Source organism: Cyanistes caeruleus, chromosome 7 (assembly GCF_971803275.1).
Source record: "Cyanistes caeruleus chromosome 7, bCyaCae1.hap1.1, whole genome shotgun sequence".
NCBI lineage: Eukaryota > Metazoa > Chordata > Aves > Passeriformes > Paridae > Cyanistes > Cyanistes caeruleus.
This window is the reverse complement of record NC_141707.1, coordinates 13,313,828-13,327,960: the sequence shown is the minus strand read 5'-3', so window position 1 is coordinate 13,327,960 and position 14,133 is coordinate 13,313,828. Positions and strand designations below refer to the sequence as shown.

At 37.2% G+C, this 14,133-nt stretch overlaps 1 protein-coding gene across 8 annotated transcripts in view; it reads left to right on the top strand.

Moving 5' to 3' along the window:
• The window catches only part of HECW2 (HECT, C2 and WW domain containing E3 ubiquitin protein ligase 2), a 166,298-nt gene that overhangs the window by 25,878 nt on the left and 126,287 nt on the right, over positions 1 to 14,133 (top strand). The window contains exon 1 of one of the 8 annotated variants that reach the window (XM_086897046.1): positions 11,455 to 11,496. The exons of the other annotated variants lie outside the window; for them this stretch is intronic. The gene's annotated coding sequence lies outside the window, so the exon portion shown is untranslated. Of the gene's footprint in view, positions 1 to 11,454; positions 11,497 to 14,133 lie in introns of those variants that run through there. 8 annotated transcript variants of the gene reach the window in all.

Genomic DNA, 14,133 nt, shown 5'->3' with positions numbered 1-14,133 from the left:
ATGATAATATGTGATTGCAGCATCAGGCCATAAGGCATGATGTCATTATTAGCATATGAAAGGAACAAGCCTAATGGTTCCTGTCAATCAACACTGCTGTTCAGGCTCTTAAATTTCCAAAAATGTGGTGGTTGCTTTTGTGTCAGCTGGAGCTACCACAGTGGATGTAGAGTCTAATTCACATGTGTGTATCTATCTTTCTGTCTTTAAAAGAGACACCTTAAAAGGGGCTCTGAGATTCCATGGAGCTCATATGATTGACTGGAAACCACTTTTAAACTTCTGCTTGGTAGTAGTTTAACTTGACAGAATTGTAGATGAAAAGCCTCCTTTCTGTCCATCTGTCTTTATAAAAACAGCCTTCTGGTGATGCCAGAGCAGAGCCATGGTTTGTTAGCACTGTGGATTTAGTTTGGCTTCAAGCATTTGCCAGCCTCTGCAAGGACCCTCTGTCTTCCTTAAAGACTTATTGTTTTCTTGCTATTTGTTTTTTAGAGTGAATTTAGCTAACGGGCATTTCTGTTTGTTTCACACTTCCAGTGTTTTTTCAAACCTGGAAGAATGCACAGTGTTGCACCTTTAAGAAACTGTATGATAGTACAGTGGCTGCTAGCCAGAAACAATATACTGTTTTGTCAGACTTCCTGAGAAGAAATTGAATGAATTTTGTGTTTTCCCCCTTTATAAGATTAAGTAGTAATGCCTAATGGAAAAGAAATTAACTTTTTCCTTTATGTGCCAACATGCTTTAAACTGCAAAGATTCAATATGCTGTAAAATAAGGGGGGTTTCTATGGATGAGACTCAATCTACAGATTAAATTCTTGAATAATTACGTCTAATTCCTCTTCCTTTTTTTTTTTTCTTTTCAATCTAACTCAGCATTTTGTTCAAAAACTCCTTCAGTCAGTGGCAGAATGCTTAGGATATTGCATTTTCTCCATTGGCTAATGAACACCTGTTTAGCTAATGTTACTGAATCATTAAAAACGAGATGTAAATAATGTGCTTCAAATGTAGCAGCACGTTCAAAATCCTTTATTTGAGACTGTATCCAAAACACTGCCTTTCAAAGCATGGAGTGCTCTGACTGGCTGAGCCTAATTTTGTTTGATCCTGCTGTCATTATGCATGGCACGGCCATAACCTTTTGTATTCACATTGTCCCTTACTAATCAGAGGGGGAGAGACTGGAGTGTAGTTACCACCAGAAGGAAGTGTATTAATTTCATTGCTAACAGATGGAACAGAATTGACTGTTTCATGTAGAAGTTCTCTTACCTGTCAGGAAAGGAGACATACTCCTGCAACCTTGGGAGTGTATGTTTTCGTGCTTTGAAGCTACTTGGCATTATGTGAGGTGTTTCTCTAATCGTCTCGGGGCCCTTTGGCAATTGAGAGTGGCATGATCCATTATTTTGATATTTGAGTTTAGTATCTGAGAGAAGTTCTTTGTAATTTCCATTGAAATTGGAGTAAACTGCATAGTTTATGTATAATTTATTATACATCACTATGCAGGGTGTATGTGATGTGCCTCCACAACAACTTGTTTGTGGTCAGTTGGAATATCAGTGAGGAAAAGGCTGAAAATCCATCTCTGGCAGTAGGATAGAAAACAGTGATACAGCTTTGTGTAGCATGGATGTGTGTTACAAGGACACATCTTTGTGGGAAGTAGGATATGATGCTAAAATACTGTAGTACTTGCAGAAGAGTTCAAGTAGCGCTTTTTGGTTTTATATTTTTACAGAAACACAGACGTCAGTGCTTGAAATGTGTCTTTTAAAATTGAAGGAAGTTGTGGAGCAGTTGCATGCTCACTTTTGCATAGTTGTGTTAAATGGCTGTGGTTGGATTGTGAATTTTCATTGGAAGTGCAAGCCCTGACTGTTTGTTGGAGGTGGTCACTCGCATTACAAGTGGATGTGGTTGTTATCCCTTCCAGCACATAGGAATCCTGTAACTTGGTTTGATAATAAAGTTGGTGTTAGGTTTCCAAGTTCTGCTGACAGGATGAACACGTTTAGCTTTTGAAGCAAATGGGAAGTCACAGCTTTCATTTCACTCCATGTTCCCTTGGAGAGCTGTTCTTTCTTCTCAGGATACCTGGTAGTACTGGAGAGAAAATGACAAGTGTCCCAGGCTAAGTCTGGTTTGGATGTAACCATTGGCTTGTGCCATTATTTTGAGTTTTGTTACATTTGCACAGTTTTGTGTTGCAACTGTATTTTTCTTTGATTGGGGAGGACTAGAATGCTAATAGCAGTTGCTTAATGAACAATAATACTTGTATTTCATAATTTGTTTAATAAATTTGTCATAAAGTAGGCAGTTTTGAAAAAAATAAACAATAATTATGTTTGAAAGAAAGAGAGATTTGGAAGAGGATCTTTTCTTTGACATGTAGTTATCAATGTTTCTACATGGCACAGTTGCAGCTTGTGTCTATGAAACAGTAATAGTGGAAATGAATTTAGAATTGAAGTGCCAGTCCATCGTTATTTGACCAAAAGACTCAACTAGTGCAGTCAAACCAAACCCAACAGCTCAAGTGGTGCATTATTTGTACTTTAGAACTAAGGAGATAGCCAAAAGTGGATGATTGATGGCTCATCTGAATTGTTTCCTTTTGGGCAGGGGGTTAAGGAGTCATTGTGACATAATAATTGTTTGGGGCTTTGTTCATGGTATTAATGAACATGAAAATGAAAAGAATGTTGAAAATAAAGACCAGGATGTTGCAATAATAAAATAACTATTGTTGAGCTGGTGTTTTTTGATGTTGCATCATAAGATCAGCAGACAAATGGAGGAGTTTTTCATACAGTGTTTTGGTTCAGATTTCTCGAAGTCTGTGCCTCCTTTCATTTGTGAAGCTGTATATACACACACATAATTTGATTTTATGACTTCCAGTCATAAAAACTTTAATAGCATTGTCAATATTCCTATATGCCTTATCTTGACCACCAGAGAAAGATATTAAGTAACAAAAATTAACATTTTGATAAGAAGCCCACCTAAATATTGCATGGAGGACAGTCAAATGTGTTTTAAGTGCTGTGGTGGCCAGGATCCATTGGCTAGGATCCACTTGAAAAATCAGATTAAAAGTTTTTGTGCTTGACAATTCCAATGTCATTAGTTTAAAAATTCCCTGAAGGGTAGTATTGTAATTAGATGAACCCAAAGCATACAGCAGTAAATTTCATTTTCTTCAAGGCATGACCAGCAGCATCTTTAAAAATGAAAACATTGACTGATCCTTGTCAGATAGAGTAGCCACAGTAGGAAAAAAAGAGTTTTCCAGGAATAAATGTGACAGCTGAAGCTGCAGCACCTCATGGTGAGTGGAGTGGATCAACCATAGACTGATGGGAAGCAGTGTGGTCTATAAGGATCCTGCTGAAAAAAATGCTCAAAAATGGTAATTCACTTGGTGCCTCATATCAAGGGCATTGGATATTACATGCTGAGCAAAATAATGTTAAAAAAATTATAAAACCAGCAACACCCTTTGGATCTTGACTGTCAGAAAGGTCAATCTTTGAGTGATTCCTTAACCTCACTCTCACAAGAGCATGTGAGCTTCATAGTGCTGGGGTACAGCATTCCAGCTTCAGAAGTACTTGTTCAATGGTCTGTTTTCTTTATTTAAGAGGAATTTTTAAAAGGCCGGTCTGCTTGGTTGATCTTATTATTCTCCTGCATGTTTACTGATTTGAATCTGTTTTGAGCTGGTAGTTCAATAGAAGAGATTTCTCCTACTAGAAACAAGGAGTAGAGATTGTAAATGTATTATCTCTAAAATGAAGCCATAACTACATAAACCCATATTTTATGTTTCTTGCTTCATTGCTCTAATAAAAATATCTACATTGTCTTCACCAACATAAATATCGCATTCATGGAAATAATTTCCAAAATATTTATATTGTGAAGGAAAAGAAGAAAAATACAACTGTTGTGCTCTGAGTCTTGCAGAACTTCCCCTGAGGAAGGTAAGGTAAGGCTGGGGCTGCACCTGCTGACCCTGAGTGTTCTCATAGGGTTATGGCACTGTCCAGGTGTCAGAGGCTCCCTGGCCTGCCTTGGGCCAGTCTCAGCAGCTCTGATGGAACACTGCTAAGGGACAGCCATGGGCTAGGGACTGTCCCAGCATGGATTAGGGACAAGACAGGTCTGTTCCGTGAGAAATGTGGGACAAGGGCATTTAGTGTGTGCTCTCCTTCATGGCTTCAGCATCTGGCCTGTTCTCATGCAGGTACAGATGTAGCCACAGAGATGCTGCTGCATGTGTGTGGATTAGAAAAAGCTCCAATTGAATGCTCTTTATCTAGACAAAAACAGGAGGCCACTGTCACTTAGGAGAAAACAACCCTTAAGGAAGTTTGGTGCATATTGTTGTTTCATATCTGTGTGTCTGTATAAAAAAATAAATATACACACACACACACACACACACACACAGACATTGTTTCATATAATAGCCATCTCCTTATGTTTTGAATAATGCCATGTTGAGCAATTCCCAGACCTTCCCAAAATGCTGTTAGGATCTTTTAAGTATGTGTAGCTAATTATCATAATTGGAGTAAATGTCACAGTTTGTAATTGCCTTACATAGTGTTTTAGTGTCAAATGTTCACCTAATAATCTCTGCGTGTGTAGATATGACATCACTTCTCTGTTTCATTTCCTAAAATGTGTTTTGACTTCCTTGGAGTGAAATAACTTTGAGCAAAATACAACTTTGACCTAACTAAACTTTTATAAACAAGTCCCATTAACTTGAGTGTGTGCTGTCAACTTGCTCTGAGCTTGGGTAATATGTCTTATGTTGGGCTGTTGACAGGCTGATATTTTTCATTATGGAGCTATAGGTTAGTGTAGAGAGCCACTGCAAAAACCCTGGTGCTGCTGCTGAGCAGATGTAAATTCTCACACTCCTTAATGTTCCACAGAGCTCTTGATTTTTCCCACCTCTTGCCTTAGTTTCAGTGTCATATATTTAGTTGCACTGAACAGTGTAGATCTATTTTTTATTCTTGATACCAAAGATGTAGGCTTTTTCATTCTTGAGAGAGAGGTTTTAGGGGTTTTTAAATCTTTTGAGGCATTGTATAAAACATACTGTAAATATTGCAAATTATGGAAGGCTGCTTTTTATAGAGTGGATTTATGGATACCTTTATATTAAATAGGTGAATAAAGTCAAATTGTCAGACTTCATGTTCTAAGTGGTGGACTAATCACCAGTTTAAAATGTTATCCTTATTTTCATTAGTTGAATTTGATTGGGTGTTTTTTGTTTACTTTATTGGGTATTTGGTTCAATTTTGCCTGGTAGTTTTAAGAATACTCATTTCCAGTGAGATGTTGTGTCTTTTGAAAACTGGCTCACTGTTTTGGAAAAAATCTTTGCTTTTTATGTTGTTTAATTTCCTCTTTATACTGATGTTGATACTGACTGCATACAATGGCATAGATTTAAGTATGGGGTTTCTACTTAAGGTAAGTCAATAGGTAAAAGGCTTTGGCTTAGATACACTATAAATAAGTCTGGTTTTGATTTATGTTGAGCTGAAGATATGCTTGCTCCATCTTGATAGGGTAAATCACTAAGTGCAACAATTAATTGCCAAGGCTTTAAGAACATTAGGTCGGGAGGTTTTTAAACCTTGCTTATGCTTATCTTGGTTTTTAAAGAGTTTGAAATACTATAAATAAAAGAAGTGTGTTCAACACCTCTTGCCATAAACCTCAATTGTCAGCTGTATAAAGGGTATATGAAGTCAATACGAGGAGGACTAGTGCATCTGTTTAATTTCTCTTTCAATGGGAGAACTGCCATGGATTTGCTTGAAAGAAGCTCTTTTTTTCATATACTGCTGGGTTTTGGGTTTAAGTTAGTACACTTTGAATCTGTTCATGGAAGAAGATGTAAGTCTCAGGTCTTGTGCACATCACTGTGTCTCCTTTCCAAGGTTTGTGTTGTTATTGTCACCGTGGAAGAGCTTCTCTTTCTTGTACTTTGATAAAAATTCACCCAAACAAATGGGAGATTGTGGTGGAGGAACAAAGCACAAGCATTGATGAACTCTTAGTCACTCAGTCTGGAAAAAATCAGAAATACTTCTCATATAATCTTTTTTGAGTGTGATTTCAGGGGTACGTTTTGCTCTTATATGTGGACATTTTTCTGACAAATTAATGTGATTTTTAAATTAATGACATCTAATGTGTAAGAATAAGTATAGGCTATCTGTATATTAAAGACTTTGTTATCTGAAATACACATTGATTAACCACATGTGAAATGTTGTGTGGTGACCTAGTGCCTTACCTGGTTATGTGTCATTTGGAAAAGAAAAAGCAGGATTGAAAGAGCAAAGAATTTAGCTTTCTACAGGATATGCTTCATGACTTGTGTCTGTAAGTCAGCTGCAAGCAAAATTTATTTGTCAAATAATTATTTTGATCATAATTTGCAACCCTAAAATAAATTGATTAATATTTACTCATGTAAGTAACCCCATGAAAAATCAATCTTGGAATCATTCCTTGTTAGTACAGAGCAAGTTGTCTCTCCCTGCCCCTGCAGTTTGGGCAGCAGCAGGGCCAGGACAATTAGGATCCGTGGAGTATCACACAGAGGCTGCTTTTGTGTCTTCCTGCTGCTGCGGATGGCTTGTCCTTTTGATCCTCCTCTATCCAAAATACGTTTGGAATGTAAATCTCATTTGTTACCTCTTGGGAAACCAGTAATGAAATCTTTTACTTTCAGACTGACGACCTAAGACTGGTGTGGATTGCTAAAGGCTAGAAGTTGTCTTTTACGGGAGAACAAATTAAAGGGAAGTTTTGCATCCTGTGGATAAAAAATGAATCTTCTTAACTGATTTCGGTGCTGGATGATTTGAATAACGGAAAGTGGTCTTGTGTATAATAATACTGTTGTTGTTTTTCTTACCGTTTTCAGACTTGCTGATATTTAGTGAAAAAGGAGATGCTTGTATGCCTGGTTCCAGCTAATCTAGATGGATATAATGCTTAATTGGCCTACTGTGATTTACACTTCTTAGATCAGGCCAAGTACAGTTTAAATTGTTGAGTGGATTAACAGGATGTAATCTGCTTTGATTGGTGTATCTGATCAGTTTTCCCTCATTCTGTGCAATGTATTAAGCAACTGGTTGAAAAATTCGGTGAAATGTGGTTTTCTGCAGAAAACCAGCAGAAGTATTGCATGATACATTCACATTTCCTGGATATGGGGAGAAAGTTTTCTCCTACAAATATTCTAATTTGTAAGTTACTCATTGGATATTTATGTTACTGCATATGCTCTCTGATCTTTGTAAAATGTTAGATAGATTTGAGTGAAGACATTTTATCTCACTAAAATGTAAATAGATGTAGTAATATTTCTGTAGGTCTTTACTTAAAAGTTTAGTTCTTGTCATTACTCACCTGAAATTAGAAACAGTCCACGTGTGATCTCTTAGAGCATGAATGTTCCAAGATGTAATTAGGTGCTATAGGTGGTATTTCACTTATTGATAGTTTGTAATAAGTAGCATGGCTAGGAATCTGAGTTGGACAGAGTATCAACTATTTTACAGTTAGAAGGAATTGAATTTTAAATTCTCAATTGATTGAAGTTTTTATCCATTATTCGCACATGGAAAAGTCCCAATGAATAAAGAGCTAGAAGTGTTTATAGCACTGTTCCTCCTGGACCTCGCAGAAATTTTTTTTCTCTAGGCTTTTATAGTGGAAAGGTTGAGTTGGACTGTGAACTGTCCCACGGGTGTGTGGATCTGGCATAATGCAGTTAGCAAAGCCCAGGATTAATGCTCGAAGAACTGGGGATAAAATGCCCTTGGTTGTAAGGATTCAGCTGTGGAACAGTCTGCCAGATCACATTAGTGAAATCTGAACTCCTGCAAATGCTTCCAGATTTTGAGTTTTGAGGAAGCCCTTTCATGACAAGTGATGTCTCAATGTGAAAAGCTTCCTCTTGCTGCCCTTATCATAGAATCACAAAATGTTGAGGGGCTGGAATGGAACTTAAAGACCATCTAGTCCCAACCCCCAAATTTATCTCACTTTTAAAAAGCACACAGTAAAATTAACAGTGCTTCCTTAAATGTTGCAGCCTCCATGAAACCTGTTTAGGACTTCACTATTGCTTTTGATTTATAAATACTGTAATATTGGTCTTGGGGGTGTCATAAAACACCCAACATACATCTTCCTGTCTGTTGAAACTTAGGATAGGAATGTAATGGATCCACCCAAAATCAAGCTTCCTAAGTATCATACCTTCCTAAAAATAGTGTTCTATAAAGAGTTACGCCTAGCTTACCCTCTAATTTTTGAATGATAGTTCGACCATTATAGAACAGATTATTTTAAATTCAACTTTCTAACTGTAAGAGTCCAAGTGATTTTATGTAATATTACATTGTGAGATTCTTTTCCTCCTAATTATCACTGGTGTGTGTTTAAGGAGGTATTTTAATTGGATAACCACAGAACTCTAATCAATTTAAGCACAGAACAGGAACAATTAGTATTTTAAGACTATGTGTTCTGAAATGTCATGTATCCATTATCTTAAAATTATTCTTTTGATTACTTTCTTTGAAGTTTTCCTATCTTATCATCTTGTCCCAAAGTGCTTTCTCTTCTGATTTCCTTCCTCTACCACTCTCTCTCTCTGTTTTGTCTTCAGGCATCTCTGCAATTATCTTGTCATTCTCATCCCTCCTCAGACCTCCAGTAATTTTGGATTTCTGCAGTTCTCTGCATGCACGTTCATACTCATGGCTTTTGTCATCTTTTTCTTGTCCTTTTTGGTTTAGTAAGGATGGGAGCCTGGAGAGTGAAGTTTTGATTACCCTTGCAGAGGGTAATAGAAAAAACCCTGTTCATTAGAAAGAAATATTGTAGGTGTTGGGGTCACCTCTGAAGCCAGCCATCCTGGCCAGCCATGGGACTGTCAAAATGTGAACTAAAATGAGGGTTGTATTCACGAAACAGAGGACGTGATTAGAATTCAGCTCTGTCTCCCTTTTTCCTGGTCTGTAGCAGATGCCTTGGGTCACCTTTTTTATCAGCTGCTGAACTCTGCCGGTGCGGTAACATTTTTTAAAGATACTGCATCTGAGAGACTGAAAGTCCTTGATGTCAGATTTTCTCTTGTGTGTCAGGAAAGGGTGGTACATGGGAGCTTTTGCTTTCACCTCCAGCAGCTTCTGTGCATTGGCAATGAGGAGGAATATTCACTTGAGATTTTTTACCCCTCTTCCTTGATGGAAGAGTGGGATGATGCTTTCCAAAACAAGAAAATGGAGCAAGGACTGATCAGGATCAATCTGCAAACTCATTTGCTTCAGCTATGCTTATGGCTTTTTTTAGCAGTTGGAGTGAGTTTTACTGTTTTTTTATAGAACTTAGCCATAAAAGATTAAGGTTAGTACCAGGACTTTTTTTAGTCGCTTCAAAAAATTAAAAATATAGTGGTATGCCCACACACAGAATACTAATTTTAGTTAAGATTTTTTTAGCAAAATCATGAAATTGTTAGAGCCATTTCTGAGCTGAGAACACATTTGTAAAAATTTTTAAATGTTTTCTGCATATGGTAATATTAAGCATGAGTCTAGAATGGTCCACAATGCTTTATTAGGTTTTGATAAGTAATTTTATCAGAAGCCAGGAGTGTGAGTAATAAGTAAATGTACATGATTTATATGTACTTTAGGCAGACATTAGTGTTGCAGAAATAGAAGCACCACTAACAAGCAGCAACTGAGGTACCTGAGTAATGAAAACCCTTATTGGTATCTTTTAGGACAGTAATACTTGCATCTTCCCTTTGACCTCTTTGACACAAACTAATTTGTTTAAATTTCTGGACAAAATAATTCCTCTGGCACTTAAGATGTCCAGAAACTTTCCCTTTTGCTGTTAGAATATCATGATTAGCATCAACACTTAGAAACTCTGCACAGTCTAACTTCACTGTCATAACTGATCTTCCTGAAATCTGTTCATGTCTCAAATTCTGCATTTGATGCTTTTGCCTTTCCTGTTGAATATTTTTGCTGGAAGCAGCTGCTCATAGCAAATAATTTAAAAAGCAGCTGTACGAAGATTTCCAGTCATTAACTTGTATCAGTGTTCTCTGTTGCTCTGGAGTGCCCAGATTCATATGTTGCACTTGGGCTCTGGTCTCATTTGAGGCACAGAATGGTAGGCCGTGCTCTTGACTTGCTGTTGTACTTGATGGGAATTTAGCATTGGGTAATGCTTAAAGAGCAGCAAAGGAGTGGCAAAGTAACATACTGGGTACATAACTCATACCAAGAAGATCAGTTAGTAAATTTAGAACAGCCTTTCTTTTGGGAACGTGTGGAGGCAAACAAGCAGTTTCAAGGGAGATGAACCACTTTTGCAAAATCACGGTTTCATTGTAGACACTTGGTATAGCCTGGTGCTTAACACTGGATTGCTCTGCAGTTATACTTTGTTGCCAATTAATAGCTTTGCACTAGGAGATAGAAAAGAGGGAATGGGAAGAAGAGAATTTTGAAAATGTAGCTTAATAAAATGGATTGGATCACGAAGATTAAAGAATAGCACGGAAAAGCATCAGGCTTATTGAAAGGGAGAGCAATTTTAGCAGGATTAATTTGTTGCCAGCCTTAACAAATCTGTACATTTTCATTTGTTTTCATTAGAAGCCTGGAGTGTAAGCTGACTAATTGTTTACTAGTTAGGAAGTGGAAACTGCAATTGTTTGGGTCAGTGGATGGAAGGTTTGTCATCTTTTCAGGTTCAAATAGAGCCTCTGAGATAAGTATCTTGAAACTCTTAAAGTCAGAACATTGAATTATTGTATTTCCAGTTGCATGACTGTTACCTTGTTCTCCGTGCAGTTTTGTGAGGATAATTAAATAGCCTGATGTTTTGAAAAATTCCAAGGAAGATGCGTAACAGCTCACATGCAGCAGACACCACGATGTTTTTTCTATTAGCATGCAGTGGCCCCTACTCTCCCTAGGGCTACAGGAATGTATTAAACTTTTCCTAATGGCTGTGTTCAGGGCCAGTCCTTATTACAAAAGCGAGAGAAAGAACTCAGGGGAAAAAGAAGAGGCAGAATTTGACTAGAAATAGTGTAACTCTTGGTTCCCCAAAGCTACCTTTAAAAACAAACCCAAATTGTTTGGTATTGTTGTGAGAACCTTTTATTTTGTCTATGCTTTGCTTTCAGCATGGAGGTGAAATGATACTTGGCTTTGGAAATACTGTTTTATGTCAATGCATTCATGCAGTAATTCTGTGGAAGGGAGGACTTTTCCTGCTAGAGGAAAGCTTTGGATAACTTAATCACATTTCAACCTCCTGACAAGTTGCAGGTGGTGCTCTGGCTGCTCTTCCAGAGAACAGTGACTCATCATGACCTACAGCACGGTTAAGGTACAGGTAAACTCACATTGTGCTGAGTTTTAGATGAACTAACACGTACACTTGAGGTTTTTTCCACAAAGTTTTTAAATAGTTAAATGCACTCAATTGTGACTCAGTAAACGTTGTTCTTTTTTTTTTGACCAAAATGCCAAGCTTGTTAAAATGCTTCTTTAGGAGCATTCTTCTTTAGGATTCTTTAGGAGAGGTCTTTAAAATACTTTATATAACTTACTATAATTGTTTCATGAAGTGTTTCAGAATAAAGAAAATTGTGAGATAAAACTTGGGGTGGGGAGGAGGAAGAGAGGATTTGACTAAGAGGAAGAAAATAAAACAGCTACTATGCTTGGAAGGAAAAATAAGTAGGGATGATTTTGCAGTTTTGCATGTTACTGAAGTCTATTCACTTTACAATACTTTTGTGACATGCAAAAATTTGTTGTAGGTGTGGGTGAATTTTTTTTGTATTGCAAATTATTTTCTCAGAAAGAATCTTGCTTTGTTTCTTCTTATAAACAAACCAAGCAGTCACAGTATGTTTCTAGTAATTTGGTGGGAAACAAAGTTTGTATCACTGGCTATGATTGAACAAGGCAAATTTGGATCTCAATACCTAACTGGTGTCCAAGGCATTTAGTCTTAGTAGGAGTATGGAAAAAGAATGTTGGAGTTCATCTGGAATGTGGTTGTAATGCATGTTTTTGTCTTGCTTCTGTAGTGTGTGCACAGTATAGACCATAATCGTTTTTGAAAAGTTCATTTCTTATTTTAACTTCTCAAGATTATCTGTTGCAGACCCCAAGTTAAAGTAATATTGTTGGCCCCAAGTCAGGATGATTGTGGTTGTCTTTTTTTTCAGGGAACAGCCTAAGTACTATCAGACAAACAATTGCATTTTATATATATATATCAATTTATGTTAATTATAGTTTTCAGAACAAGAAATTGTATAAGGGAATTTATGTAAGTTTAATATGTCTGCTATAATTGATCTTTAGACATGTGAGAGGAACTGAAAAGCAAAAATTAAATCTCATGTCAGACACTGAAATGGTATTGCAGGGCTAATTTTTGTACTCAGACTTTTTTCCTCATATTCATATGGAGCTTACAGGCAGAGGCTTAGTGCAGGACTGGAATTCTGCATTATAATATTTATTAGAAAGTGTGTTTATCACCCTTCAAAAGGTGGCTACTTCTGTGGTAGAAATGTGGGACTGAAAATTGGGGTGTTATAGGAAGCTCAGGTCAGAAGGAAGGAAGGTATTGTCCTTGTCTTGAAAATGTTGCCAAAGAATTGTTGGCCAAAATTGAACACTAAACAATGAACCTGTGTTTTATAATGGAGTGTATTTAAGACCTGAACTGTTTTGAAGGTGAAATCCCAAATCATCAAAGCATTGAAGCATACTTTTCAGTCCAGTTTGGCAGAATGCTGAAGTGCCTACTTATTTCCATAGATGCTTAATCAGATGCCTGGGGGAGAGCTGCAGTTGCAGATGTTGAGAAATTTAAGTCAGGCTCCTTCCTCTTTTGAAAATCAGCTCTATTTTTACAAAACAGAATCCCTAGATTATCTTTTAAAAGCAGGTTCTTGTAAGGATTTTTTTTTCCCCCCTAGAGAAAAGGTTTTAAATAAAAAAAGGACAGAATTTGCTTTTGAAATGGAGAAATATGAGTGTGGATGAAATGAATACTAGAGCTTTCCATCTTTGAAATTACTTTTGAAAACAAGCACAGAGAAGTTTAAGTGTGTTATTGCTCAGAATATTTTTGTTATTTTCTTGTTGATTGCTGTAGATGCCTGTGTATTAAAATGCTATTTTTTTTCCAGGTTAGTCTTTATTTACAATGTGCACTTTTTGACTGGCTCTTGCCTTGTGTGATAGGCCTTATGTGAAATGCAGGTGGATGATCTTCTTCGTGATTTATATAGTGTTTGGGGTTTAATAGGATTACTGGGGCTTTAGCCTGAGGTGCTGCAAGTTAGTAAGTCAGTGTCAGCTTGGTGCCAGGCAGGTACAATACTGATCACAGGGGCATTAGAGTGAGCAGCTGTGTGCTTAGAAACTAGCAGCAGAAGTGTGGTCAGTAATGCTTAGGGCCTAGCTCTTCTTATCCTCAGACAGTCTGTGTAGCAGAGAAAAGCAAAATAATCCTTTATTCCATTCCCTGCTCCCTAGCCAAAACATAAGCTGAAATGCAAACCAAAGATTGAACAGTCTAACTGGATGAAATGATCTGTTCCTACACTAGATGTGAACATCACCAGTCAAGTGGATCCCTGTTTGTTTAAAGTGTTCTGCAGATCATCTGAGAACTTTTGTCTAAAAAACATGGTTTGGGTATTAAAAGGGACCACCTTCTTCATGTGATTCACAAGAACAAGTGAAGAAACAAGTTTGTAGATCAAGAAATGGAGACTCCAGAAAGAAATGCTGTTCACTTCACAACCTTTATATAAGTTTTTCCAGAGACAAACTGAAGCTTTCACTTTATGAACACATCATGTGACAGGGATTCGCCCTCTGCTGTTCCCAGTAAACAGTTCCAAGGTTCAGCTGCAGTTACTGCTAGGAAATTGCAGACTGTTTCAAGGTTGAATTGATGCAGCTTTAATTGTTAGCTGCTGGATCCTATTGCATT